At 42.7% G+C, this 13,537-nt stretch overlaps 1 pseudogene; it reads left to right on the plus strand.

The window, feature by feature from the left end:
* The first annotated feature begins 4,920 nt into the window (after nt 1-4,920).
* LOC139433607 (putative nuclease HARBI1) lies at nt 4,921-5,989 on the plus strand (annotated as a pseudogene).
* Nucleotides 5,990-13,537: the final 7,548 nt, after the last annotated feature.

The raw sequence follows: 13,537 nt of genomic DNA on the forward strand, positions 1-13,537 counted from the left end.
ACACATTCTCTCTTGAGATGAAAAATAAATCCATCGACAGTATTACTACACGACATATTTAAATGAAGCTGAACCTGCTGCTCCTCACAGAGGAAAAAGGCTGTGTGAACTACTTTACATTTGTGGATAAGGGTGGATATCCCCCACTGTCCTGTGTGTGAAAAATGGAAGACAGCCCACACACCTATCAATCATCAAACCGTGGGGTCCTATTTCATTTTCAGCATGAAGCGAACTGAAAAACCTTTCCGGCTAACGTTAGCTTTAGTACTCTTGTTCTTGAGTAGAAGTACCAGAGTGTAGGAATACTACGTTACAGCAAGAGTACTGCATTAAAAATGTTACTCAAGTGAACGTAGAAAAGTATTCTCATCAAAATATAGTGGAAATAGCGACAGTAAAGGTAGTCGTTGTGCAGATTGGTCCATTTCAGAATAATATATGATGTGTTTTATAATGATTGATCTGGTAGACCTGCAGCTAGTCTGAAGTACTTTGTAGACTGCAGGGTAGCTGGTGGATTCACTCCAGGTGGAACTAAAGTCTGATTTAACACTTGATTATATTTCACATAATTCATCCAGATCCGCAAAGTAACTGAAGGTATGAAATACATGTAGCGGAGTAGAAATACACCATGTACCTCTGAACTGTAGAAGTAGAAGAATAAAGTGGCAAAACATTTAAATACTCAACTAAAGTACAAGTATCTCAAAATAGTGCTCAAGTATAGTCCCTGTTGAGTTTATGAACTTAGTTACACCAGTGGCTATACAGATAGAAAGACTAAGCCTTACACAGAGGCATGAAAACACATCTATGAAAAATGCTCAACAATGCTGCCAGAACCACAAACTGACTGCTACAATTAAAATGAATGCCTCTATCCATCTCCATCAGATGTATATAGCACCTTTCAACGCAAGGCAATTGAAAGTGCCTTACAAAAAATGAAAGACATTAAGCATTAAAAGAAAAGCTAATAAAATAAGCATTAAAAGGACAAATACATGGATAAAAATTACAGTGCAGTTTAAAATATGAATAGTTCAATTTAACATTAAAAAGGAGAAGTTACATGGATAAAAGTTACAGTGCGGTCTAAGATATGACTAGTTCAATTAAAAGCATAATAATCAATCAATCAATCAATCAATGTTTATTTATATAGCCCAATATCACAAATGTTACATTTGTCTCAGTGGTCTTCACAGTGTGTACAGAATATCAGTATGACAATACGACACCCTCTGTCCTTAGACCCTCACATCGTACAAGGAAAAACTTCCAAAGAAAACCCAGTTTAAAGGGAAAAATGGGAGAAACCTCAGGGAGAGCAACAGAGGAGGGATCCCTCTCCCAGGACGGACAGACGTGCAATAGATGCCGTGTGTAAATTGAAAAGATAATACATTTGCAACATAGGTAGTCCAAATGTTTGGAAATGCATGTGTGTATAATAGGAAGATGAATCCACGAGGATATCCATCCAGGACCTATGATCCAGGACCACAGCCACGACTCAAGATCCAGCGCTCGCGATCCAGGACACAGGACCGCAGGATCATCCATGACTCCGGATCCCAGCGTATATAGACACCAAAAGAAAGACATTTGGGGAAGCTGGGTTAATCGGAACATGAGTGTACACGGGTATAGACAGAGAGAAGGAAGAAGTAAGATGTCCCCCGACAAACTAAGCCTATATCAGCAAAGCCTAACTGAACGCTGCTTCTCCATGTTTAGTTCTGACTCTGGGGACAGGAAGCTGACCAGTCCCTGAAGACCTGAGAGATCTGGATGGTTCATAATTTAGCAGGAGGTCAGAAATGTATTTTGGGCCTAAACCATTCAGTGCTTTATAAACCAGCAGCAGTATTTTGAAATCTATTCTTTGACACACAGGAAGCCAGTGTAAAGACTTCAGAACAGGAGTGATGTGATCCACTTTCTTAGTGGTAGTGAGGACTCGAGCAGCGGCGTTCTGAATCAGCTGCAGCTTCCTAATAGATGTTTTAGTGAGACCTGTGAAGACACCATTGCAGTAGTCCAATCTACTGAAGATAAAAGCATGGACACGTGTCTCCAGATCCTGCTGTGACATTAGTCTTTTAATCCTAGATATGTTCTTTAGGTGATAGTAGGCTGATTTAGTAACTGTAAATCACTTACACGTGTGTGTGTGTGTGTGTGTGTGTGTGTGTGTGTGTGTGTGTGTGTGTGTGTGTGTGTGTGTGTGTGTTTGTTTGTTTGGTTGGGGGTAGCCAGATGTTCTTCTTTGTGCCTTTAGGCCATAAAACCCCCAATGGTCGCTCTGTGGTCTTGCTCAGATTCTCTGCCCCTCCAAAGGTCACGCCTGTGATTGACCTCGGGTGCAGGATTTTAGGAGCAGAGGAAAGGGGAGATTCCGTCCAAAATGCAAACCTCTCCATGACTTGTCTTTAAAACGTTCTTTAAGTCCTGTATTAAGTCTTCTGTTATGTAGCGGAAAATCCCATTTAAAAATGAAGAGCAAAATAGTTTAGTTTACTTCTCTGTCTGTTCGGATTTGGAAATGTTTATGATTTATTTTGTGTGCTCGTGAACGAGAGAAGGAGAAAAAAACATCTACCTTTGAACTGCAATTACTTATCTTAAAAATTGCAACATTATACTCCTTTAAAAAAATTGCTCAATTCATTTAAACACATTTATTATGTGCACAATAAAACCTCAACAAGTATATTGATCCTGGCTTAACCAGCGACTTTTACTCTATTGTTCATAAGCTCAGTATTTGACAACTATTAGGATTGTAGTAATGTCTGTATAGACCAATTGTACTAGAAATAATTTGAAACAGTTTAATAAAGAATGTTAAACTATATTTAAACTGTAATTGAACTTCAACGTATATCAATTATCTGATTCCAGTGGCCAGTTGGAAACAGACAATCAACAAGGTTTTCATTTTGCAGCAACAGCGCAAAAGTTTCAATTACTGTCTGACTATATTGCACTACATTGCATTTAGCTGACGCTTTTATCCAAAGCGACTTTCATTAAGTACATTCGACTAGGAAGACACAACCTTGAAGAAAACAGAACCCTATAAGTACATCAGGCCTCACAGAGCCAAGCACCTCAAGTGCTTCTCAACTGGCTATAGATAAGCCAGTCCTCATGTCTGAGTCTGGTTCTGTCTTATCTTCTTTGTTTTGGAATGTGTTCAATACATTACGGTTTTTTTATTATTCATTATTACCATATAATACATAGATTTAAGAATAAATGAAACAAATAATACAACATTGAGCTGTTTGAGCTTTTCATCTTTACATTATTGTTTTATTTCTCTCAAGTCATTTAATTTTGGTGAAATAACTGAAGTTTTAGTTCATTTTACCCTGGCTGTGGACTGATTCATTATGAGTTGTTACAACGCATGCACAAGACGGCGGGTAGACAAACAAACACGAAACAATTATACAAACAAACACTGCAGTTAGACAAACAAACATAAAAACTCTCAACAACTCAGCCTGACAAAAACTCTTCCAGCCTATTTTAATCCGAATTAGGGAGACTTTCAGAGGGGCCATTAATTATGAGAGCCCTCAATACTCATAATTCCCGTGTATCAGCAAACACAGCCAAATTCAGCAATTCATACAACATTCTCAAACCACACATTGAGCACTTTCTTTAGTTCAAAAGCGTCAATAATCGCGGATAATGCTGTATGCTCCTTTTTTCTACGTGCAGCTCTCCCCAGGGGGCGGAGAATCGGCACCTCAGCAGAAATGCTATTTATCCTCTGAAAACTCCTAAATTCGGCGATTTGTTTAAATACAAATCTTGCGACATTGCTTCTAATTCAGAAAATCCACTTTGCCGGTGCATCTCTCAAAAGTTTCTCTGAATATTTGTTGTGTGTAATTGCCTGGTGAGTTAATTCCAAGAAGCACACACAGAGGAGATCGATGAAATTCGATATTCCTAGGTTATCATTAGCCCCAAATATTCTCATAGTTTTCACATAGGCCGTGTTTGCTCGTAGACACCTGTCCCAGCAACAAACACGGGGAAATCGGCCAGGACAATGTCCCCTTGACACCGATTCCTGAGGTTATAGATTAGCCTCCAGATGTAATGAGTAGAGAAACCCAAAAAAAATGCAGCAGCTCAGTTCTCTCAGGTAATTTTAATACACCGTTGATCTCAAACGCTGGCGAGTCAATCTCAAAATAGAAATGTACTCACCAATGTTTCAAAGATCTGAAGGTGCCTGTTCCGTGACGCCAATCTGTGAGAGAGATTTTCTTTTCAGCAATGTAGATGGAAGGAATGGAGGCTGGAGTCCGCTTTATATCAAACACCTGAGTTTATTGAGAGCCACGGCCGGGAGCATTGGCAGGGTTCTCACACGACTTCATCATGTGATTCCCCAGCCAACACTGAAGATTACACAGAAACACAGCGCAAATCTACACAGATAATCAAGGAGGAGCCTCTATTTCGCGCGTCTTCTGATCGATAATCACAAAAACACATGGATTCAGAGACAAAGACAGTCTGCTAAAGTCCTCTGGCAGTTAGTCACAGTCCCCCAACAGGAAAGCGGAACCTTTAACCCTTTAACCTTTAAACCTTTAAACCCCTGCTCTAAGTTATGGCCTATGTGAAACACAAAATGCTTTTTGGTACAAACACTTAAACAAAATATTTCCCTCACAGTTTATATAATAAAAAAGGAAAGGTTAATTTGACTTGCTCTCAGAATTGTTTACAGAGCTCTGTGTGTGTGTGTGTGTGTGTGTGTGTGTGTGTGTGTGTGTGTGTGTGTGTGTGTGTGTTTGTGTGTGTGTATGTGTGTGTGTGTGTGTGTGAGATGGAGTATAGTTATTGTACAATACTGTGTCCTGTGTTTGTCTTTTACAGGGGGGCAAAGGTCTTTACATGCAGCTCAATGCTACTGCCCCAATTCTCACCGTGTATGCCAACCCTGAAGCCTGTCTAAAGAAGGACTTTAGAGTTAAGCGATCTAGTGTGGTTTATTTAGTGCAGATACTTTCCTCCCCAAAGGACCACGGATGGAGACGGATGGAGACAAGACATCGAGGTGCTTGTTCTCCTCTACAGCTTGGCCCATGGACTATCGCTCTCTGTGGTGGGTTCAGCATTCGGGATTCCCAAATCGACGGTCCACAGGATCATCAAACACGTCACCGGGAAGATAAAGGCCAACCTGAAGACCCTCATTTCCCTGCCAACCGCAGATGAGCTGCCAGAGATTGCAGATGGCTTCTGTCAGCTTGCAAAGAGTCCTGCATTTCACTGTGCTGCTGGTGCGATTGATGGATGCCATATTCGCATCAAACCTCCAGGAAACGAGTACCACAAGGAGTACATCAACTACAAGCTGTTTCCTTCCATCCAGATGCAGGCCATCTGTGACTCAACTGGGAGATTCCTGGATGTCTTCATCGGCTATCCAGGCTCCGTTCATGATGCCAGAGTACTACGAAACAGCCCCATCTTCTGCCAGGCACTGTTTCCCTCAGCTGGTTGGTTCCTCCTTGGGGACGGTGGTTATCCCTGCCTGGAAAAACCAATGGGATTACTCACACCCTACAAGGTCCCTCGCGGCCAGGTGCAGGCTAGATTCAACGCGCATCATGCCAGGGCTCGGTCTGTGGTGGAAAGAGCATTTGGAAGGATGAAGGCTCGCTGGAGGGCCACCCTTTTCAAAGCGCTGGAGGTCAGTCCAAGCTTTGCCCCTGACATAATTGCATGTTGTGCATTTCTGCACAATCTGTGCATAGACATGAACGATGTCCTTGAGGATGCTGAAGCCTTCCCCCCTGAAGATGGGGACCAGAGTCCTCCCCCTGCCGCAGCATGTGGACAGGAAAGTCCTGGACACCACCTAAGGGACAGGATTGCTGCACAACTCTCTGCTCCTGTCCAAATGGTACCACACCTGAGAGAGCACGATTACATCGAATGAACTTTTCTTTTTTTTTGGCAAAACGTGGTTGTCTGTTAACTTGTGTTTTTTAAATGATGTGCACATATACCTGATTTAATTTTGTTTGTTAGTGAGCTCCACTTCTCACTTTAGAGAAAAGAGGTGAAATAAAATAAACCTGTGCACCGTTGATTTCAAACTTGGTTTTCCTGAATTTTCTTTCTGCATAATCCCAAATTAGAGACAAATGTCCTTACCTCTTGGATCATTCAATCACGAGCACAGAGCACAGGTTCAGAAAATGAACACAGGTCTTCTAATACAATCACTTTTGTTTTTGAGTGAAACTCTGCAAATGGTTTGACATGAGCAATTAAGACCGTAAATGGCATGTATATTTTAATGCCTTATACCTATGAAGCGCACACACATATCTTTATTTAAAATGCTGATATTCAGGGTTAATCTTCAGACTTTGAAAAAAACACTTTAGTTCCGTGCACACCATTACTTTGTGCAAAACTTTTCCTTCTACATTATGAAACCCACACAGAACAATGTAGCCATCTAACAATCAAGCAAACGCAATGTCACCCTCATCACCCGTCTAACTGTATTTACTATATCCCATACAATATTGAAGACATGAAGGACTGTATGTTAAATTAGGATTATTGTCTTCCAAATAAATAATACAAGCGAACAAAAACAAGTCTTTTAAGTAACATCAATAATCAACATAGAAATGGCCAATGGTGGGGGGAAAAAATAAATCACATTTTGTCGACCATTTTTTCGAACAGGGTTAGAAATTTCTCGGACTGTTGCATTATTTCTCTGTGGCGTTCGTCCTCTTTTTCTGCCTCGCTTTCTAGGCACTCCAGCACTCCCTTAGCACCTTTTCTTTTTGGGGGGGGGGGGCTGCTGGGTGGTTCCAGCCTCAGACAGTGATGAGGGTGGTGAGGGGTCTGGATCATCAGCCACATTTGGGGTGGGGAGGGAAGAGGAGCAGGAAGCAGCCTCCGGATCAAAGACGATTGTGGGGTTTGCCAAGGCTGAGGCAACAAGGACAGGAGGACTAATTGAAGGCCTTGCACCTATGGCCTCATCCATGGCCATGAAGAAGGGCCATGTGGCAGGGGTTTCTTCCCCCTGATCAGTCCCTGTTCCAGTCCTTGGCCTTTTAAGTTCCTATTGCAAACAAATGCATGTTAGAAATCTTTGTTCAGCTTTTTCAAAAACAAACATGTTTTACAATAACAATACACCATTTACCTTGTATTTCTTTTTTAGGTTCTCCCATTTCTTGGAGGCCTGTTTGTGAGACACATGTTGCCCAAGGTCCAGTTCCTTAATGATTGACCTGTTATCATAGAATATTTAAACAATATATATTGGTGTTAAGGCAATGACCCACAGTGCACATGCATTACTTTCATTGCACAAAATATGAATTGAATGCATAACTCACTCCCATGCTTCTTTGGCAGCATTGCGATTTTTGCAGAACAGGTCATCCTTTTCCATTCTTAAAGCAATAAGTGCCTTGGTTTTTACCACAGTCCCTGAAATTACAAATCACACTTAAGTTTAAACCGATTTCGTAAGTGAATGGATACATTAATTGACACATGTGTTGTTAGTTTGATTCCGATTTAGATTTGTACATCTTCTAAATAAAAATCTAATGTAATCTTGGCAAATCAAATTAACACGTGTAGATTTATAAATACATGTTTTAGTTAAGGCAACGTATTAATTATCGTTTAAAAAAATAACCACATGGAACTCACATTTGTATGACGTTGTTTCCTCCATGCCCGAAAAACGGTTGCACACCTGTGGAGTGAGATTATCAAGCCTGCATCCATGCAAACTCGCTGTCGGAGGCTTTTATAACCCACTACGCCTCCGCCCTGATTGCTTTGGACCAGCCCTCAATATGGCGGACCCTTCGTGTGAACGCGCAAATGGAGGGGTAGGGTGTAGGGGTAGGGTGTAGGATGCGGTTTGGGAATGGGCCTAAGTCAGTAGGGATGCAGGATAAATAGGCAACAGTCCCTTTAAAACACACATACTGTACAGTCTGTCTATAGGTTAGAGAAAAAACACAATCATCTTTCTATAACGTGAAGTCTTGCAACAACAAAAATTGATAATAGCAGAGAAGTAAAGCAGAAAACGATTGAATTGAATGATACATTTCCATGGGTAATCATGGCTATTACTATCATTTTTGCTCATGATTGCTATCTTAAAGAATTTTAACCAACGCTTTATTATTGAAGAACCTAATACAAAAAGAAAGGAAGAAATAGTAAGATCTTACCCTGTGGTGTGTGCAGGGGCGGACTGGGACTAAAAATCAGCCCGGGCATCTCGACCGGCCCACTTCGGTACCACTAGTAAATTGTCAATTAAAGTAGGTCCTCAAGCCCAGCCATTGGAGACCAATGGCTGGGCTTGAGGACCTACTTTAATTGAAGGGACAGAAACTAACATGGTCATTTCAAATGGATTGCTAACTTACTTGTTGGCCAAATGGGTGTTATAAAGAATGCTGATATAAAACATAAAACATACAGTCCCTTAAAGAGCCTGTGACACGGTTTTCCCCCATCATCCAAACCCATCAATTTGAGTACATATTGTCCCCTTGAAAACCGTTACTGAACTGATTTTGGATATTTGTACTTTGATAACCATTAATCTGCCTTCAATGTTGACAATTTTCTGGATCTTCTCGCGGATTCTTCAAGTCCCGCCAAATGATGGGTGACGTCATTGCGGGCACAGCGCTCCAGCTGCACCGTCCAGGATCCCAGCTTCTGCATGTAAACCTTTATATATATACAGTCAGATGTAAACGCACGACGGCGCACACAGCAGCAAGCTCAGACAGCGATGACAGGTTAATGTTGAACGTGTCTGAGAGCTCATATGAGGCTGAAGGATCGGTTTATGTTGTGTCTGTTAGAAGTTTAGGAATGAGGTGCGTCAATATGGGCGATCATATGGTCATGTAGCCAGTGGGACTGGGACTAAAAATCATCCCGGGACTCTCGACCGGCCCACTTCGGTACCGCTAGTAAATTGTCAACGGGGGGAGCGGGGGATGTAAAATACAAATATAATGTATAATGTCTGTGTCTTTGACATTAGCGCTGCTAGCCACCTGTGCCCTGTACTACGAAGCCAGTTCAACAGACCCTGGATATGTTTGAGTAACAAACAAACTAACAACAAACTAACAAACGAGATCTCGCTAAGCGGTCCTACGACGCTGGTTATCAACTCGGTAAATCAAGCCAGGGTTTCTCTCTCCAGCTGAGAGCGCGTTCACGTCTAAGACACGAGTGGATCTGACTTTAATTACATTTGTCTCGAGTGTTTCGTCAACATAATGTGTTAAATAATACTTCTGCATCCAGTCTGTGACACTGTGAGTGTTGCACGGCCAGATGCGGCTGGAGAAGCTGACTCAGATAAGGAAATATATGATATATTATGATATTATATGATCGATGATCTGATTGATGATGTAATATGAATGATAAGTGCGACACGTCGGCGTCTTCTCTGCATACGGCAGTTTAAACTGTATTTCCTTTATCCTGTAATATGACTTGAGAGATTTAAACTCCACACACTGAGTTGATCTCTTTTCTATAGACGCCGGAGGCGGGCAGCGCCAGGTAAAAGAAGTTATTTAGCCTTCTCAAACCTGAGCCTCACGCTCCGCCTATGGGGGATGTGCTGGTGACTTATCCGACCGGCCCACTTCGGTACCGGCCCATCGGGATTCTTCCCGATGGCCAGTCCGCCACTGCATCCAGCCCACGTAAACTGTCAACGGGGGAAGCCTCGCTGCGGGGAAACGGTGGACCTAGTGTCCCGATCGGAGTGGGAATAATAATAATAATCCGTGCATTTTATCCATTAATTTCCCCAACATTGTGGTAAAAAACCACACGTTTAATCCACGTTGGTGTACTACAACTACAAAAAGCATCGGTTTGTTTTCTCATCAGTAAATGCAGACCGGCTCAAACAAACGATTTTTAATCATCATCCTCACTCATCATTTAATGTATCATATGTTCGCCGAATTGACATGAAAGCACTAATAAATGTAGTTTCATCCACTTGAGTTTACAACCACAAAAATAATCGATTTGTTTTTATATCACATCCGACGGGAGGAAATTCAGCAGCTCTCACTCCCGATTTTTAATCCTAATGTAATCATCATCTTCACCACGATCATTTATGTTTATGTCGCCGAATTGACATGAAAGCACTGACACATATGTGTCATATGTGTCAGTACTGTAGTCAACTTCATTAAAACGTTATGAACGTGCCTAAACTCAGTAATTCACAATTTCTACGCATGACACAACACACTTTGTCCGTGTTTGGCTCTCGAAGCGTTCCCGCATTGACGTCACTTCCGGCTTCCCCCAAAACTTCAAAATGAGTGAAGGAATTTCCCCGCGATGTTCGAAATTATTGATATTTAACGAAACGGTATCGCTTTTTCTTTTTTAAACTGACGGTTCGAGATTACTAGTAGCCCAATATTTCATTGCACAACAGTTGTTGGGATGGTGTCACAGGCTCTTTAAACAATTAACTGGGCAACCTCCCTTTTCAATGGTGATTTTAAGACTCCTCTATTAGGTTCTTACTCCGATAATAGGCTGTGCCTCCCCATACACCTCACACTCCCGCACATCACTGTTCATATATTTGAAAATGAGAAGGTATTGTCATTGAGATCTGTCTGTGATCCGTGCAGTATCTCATATTTTGGGCTTTCTTGTTCTCCACCCACTCTTAATCATTTCTCCCCAGATTTATTTCCATTCTGTTCACTCAGGCGAAATTTAAATGCAGTATAAATGTAATCAGCAATGAATAATAAGGCCTGTCGGAGTGAGAAATATAGCAAAACACTCTCTTTGTTCTCATCACTTATGGTTGAGAGTGCTTGTGGGTGTGCATATGTTTTGAGATCTAAGACAAAAAGGATGAATGGACACTTTTACAATGGCACTTCTGTCCTGTGACGTCAGCAGATTCAGCACAAATATGTGACCTGTTGTACCAGCAATACGTTATATAACATCTTAATGGATTTAAATTAAATTATTGTTTTCCTTTGACCACAGACACTGTCACAGAATTAGGGGAATTTCATTCACTATCATGTCAACAGAATAATAATAATAATAATTTAAAATACTTGGAGTATTCAAATATATTCAGTATTTTATTTATACTGTTTATTATACAGATACTTTTCTACTGTAATGTTGTATATATTTGTATTGTATTTGTATCTTAGTTAATTCATTTTCCCCTTTTTTTCTTCCGCCAGTGAAGGGAGCGGAGGAGCGGCCTGGTGTGGGAAAATGTAGGAAGGTTGAAGACCAGGCGAGCCGCTGCATTCTGGATGAGCTGCAGAGGTCGGATGGCACATGCAGGTAGACCAGCCAGGAGGGAGTTGCAGTAGCGTGAGATGACGAGTGCTTGGGCCAGAACCTGCGGCGCTTTCTGGATCAGGAGGGGACGTATCCTCCTGAAGTATCTGCAGCAGCGGGTTGTAGCAGTGATGTTTGCAGTGAAGGACAGTTTGTTGTCTAGGGTCACACCCAGATTCCTTGCAGTCTGAGTCGGGGAAACAATAGGTGCCGATGTTGATTGTCAGGTCAAGAGTGGGACAATCTTTTCCCAGAAGGAAGAGCAGTTCAGTCTTGTCAAGGTTGAGCTTGAGGTGGTGAGCAGACATCCACTGAGAGATGTCCGCTAGACAAGCAGAGATGCGTGCAACGACCTGTGTCTCTGAGCGGGGAAAGGACAAAATTAATTGGGTGTCATCAGCGTAGCAATGGTATGAAAAACCATGTGGGCTAATGCAGTGTTTCCGCCAGACCAGGGCTGAGATATTAATATTTTTTGGACGCCCTCGGCTCGCGTTCAGGGCGTCCCGAGCTGAATAAGGGCGTCAAATGACGGCAAGCCGGCCCCTGGCGGAAACGCTGGGCTAATGACAGATCCGAGCGAGTTTCTGTACAAGGAGAAGCGGAGGGGACCAATAACAGAGCCCTGAGGGACCCCTGTAATTAATTGACAAGGGTCGGACTTGGACCCTCTCCAAGTTACCCTGTAGGTACGGGGGGGGGGTTGTTTTGAATTTTGACTTGAGCCGTCCCTCATAGATACTGTCTTTTTACATTAGTGAGCCGGATCATTTGGCTCGGCTCTCTTAAAGCACCGGCTGTTTCGGCTCCTCATGTCACTACAGTCGCAGGCATAGCTCACGCACGTGCTCCACTAAAAACCCCCGCTCATCGCGTCCAAATCGTGCACGTTCCGTGTTGTCCTGTAGCAGGTGCCTTCGATTTCGGGAAACGATCTTCAATACTCCGAAAATAATCCCACCAGACTCCTTTGCCCCTCCAACAGAGGGATGTCCTTGTCCTTGTTACTTTTCGTAATTTCAAGCGATAAAAACTCTCGATCTTCTCTCGAATTATTAATATTTTTTGGACGCCCTCGGCTCGCGTTCAGGGCGTCCCGAGCTGAATAAGGGCTTCAAATGACAGATCCGAGCGAGTTTGTGTACAAGGAGAAGCGGAGGGGACCAAGAACAGAGCCCTGAGGGACCCCTGTAGTTAATTGACAAAGGTCGGACTTGGACCCTCTCCAAGTTACCCTGTAGGTACGGTCTTTGAGGTATTAGGTGAGGAGGGAAAGTGCAGAGCCTGAAACTCCAAGTTATTGGAGAGTGCGAAGGAGGATCTGATGATTCACTGTGTCGAATGCAGCAGACAGGTCCAACAGGATGATGACAGAGGAGAGGGAGGCTGCTTTAGCCGTGTGCAGTTCAGAGACAGCAAGGAGGGCAGTTTCTTTTGAATGACCTGCCTTGAAACCAGACTGGTGTGGATCCAGAAGGTTGTTCTGATGGAGATAACAGGAGAGTTGTTTAAAGACAGCGCATTCAAGTGTTTTAGACAGGAACGGGAGGAGAGAGACAGGCCTGTAGTTTATAACATCAGACGGGTTGAGAGTGGGTTTCTTTAGGAGAGGGTTTACTCTTGCCTCCTTGAGACTGTTTGGAAAGTGACCAGAAGTTAGAGAAGTGTTGATGAAATGGGTGAGAAACGGTAGAATATCAGGAGCGATAGTCTGAAGGAGGTTTGAGGGGATAGGGTCCAGAGGACAGGTGGCAGGACGGGCAGAGGTAATGAGGGTAAAAACCTCACTTGGAGAGAGAGGGGAAAAGGAGGTTAGTGTGTGGGTGAAAGGTGGGTCTGGTGACCCAGCGGTGAGTAAAGGTGAGTCAGAAAAAGAAGAGCGAATATCATCAACCTTTTTTTCAAAGTGGTTAACAAAGTCGCTTGACAGAAGTGAGCAGGGGGAAGGGGCTTTGGGAGGGTCCAAGAGGGTGGAGAAGATGGAAAATAGTTTTTTGGGATTGGAATAGGAAGATTGGATCTTATCTTGAAAGAAAGTGCTTTTGCCTGAGAGATCGAAGCAGAGAAAGAGGAGAGGATAGCCTGATAGGTTAGGAGGTCG

The sequence above is a fragment of the Pseudochaenichthys georgianus genome, unplaced genomic scaffold (assembly GCF_902827115.2).
Source record: "Pseudochaenichthys georgianus unplaced genomic scaffold, fPseGeo1.2 scaffold_708_arrow_ctg1, whole genome shotgun sequence".
NCBI classification, from domain to species: domain Eukaryota; kingdom Metazoa; phylum Chordata; class Actinopteri; order Perciformes; family Channichthyidae; genus Pseudochaenichthys; species Pseudochaenichthys georgianus.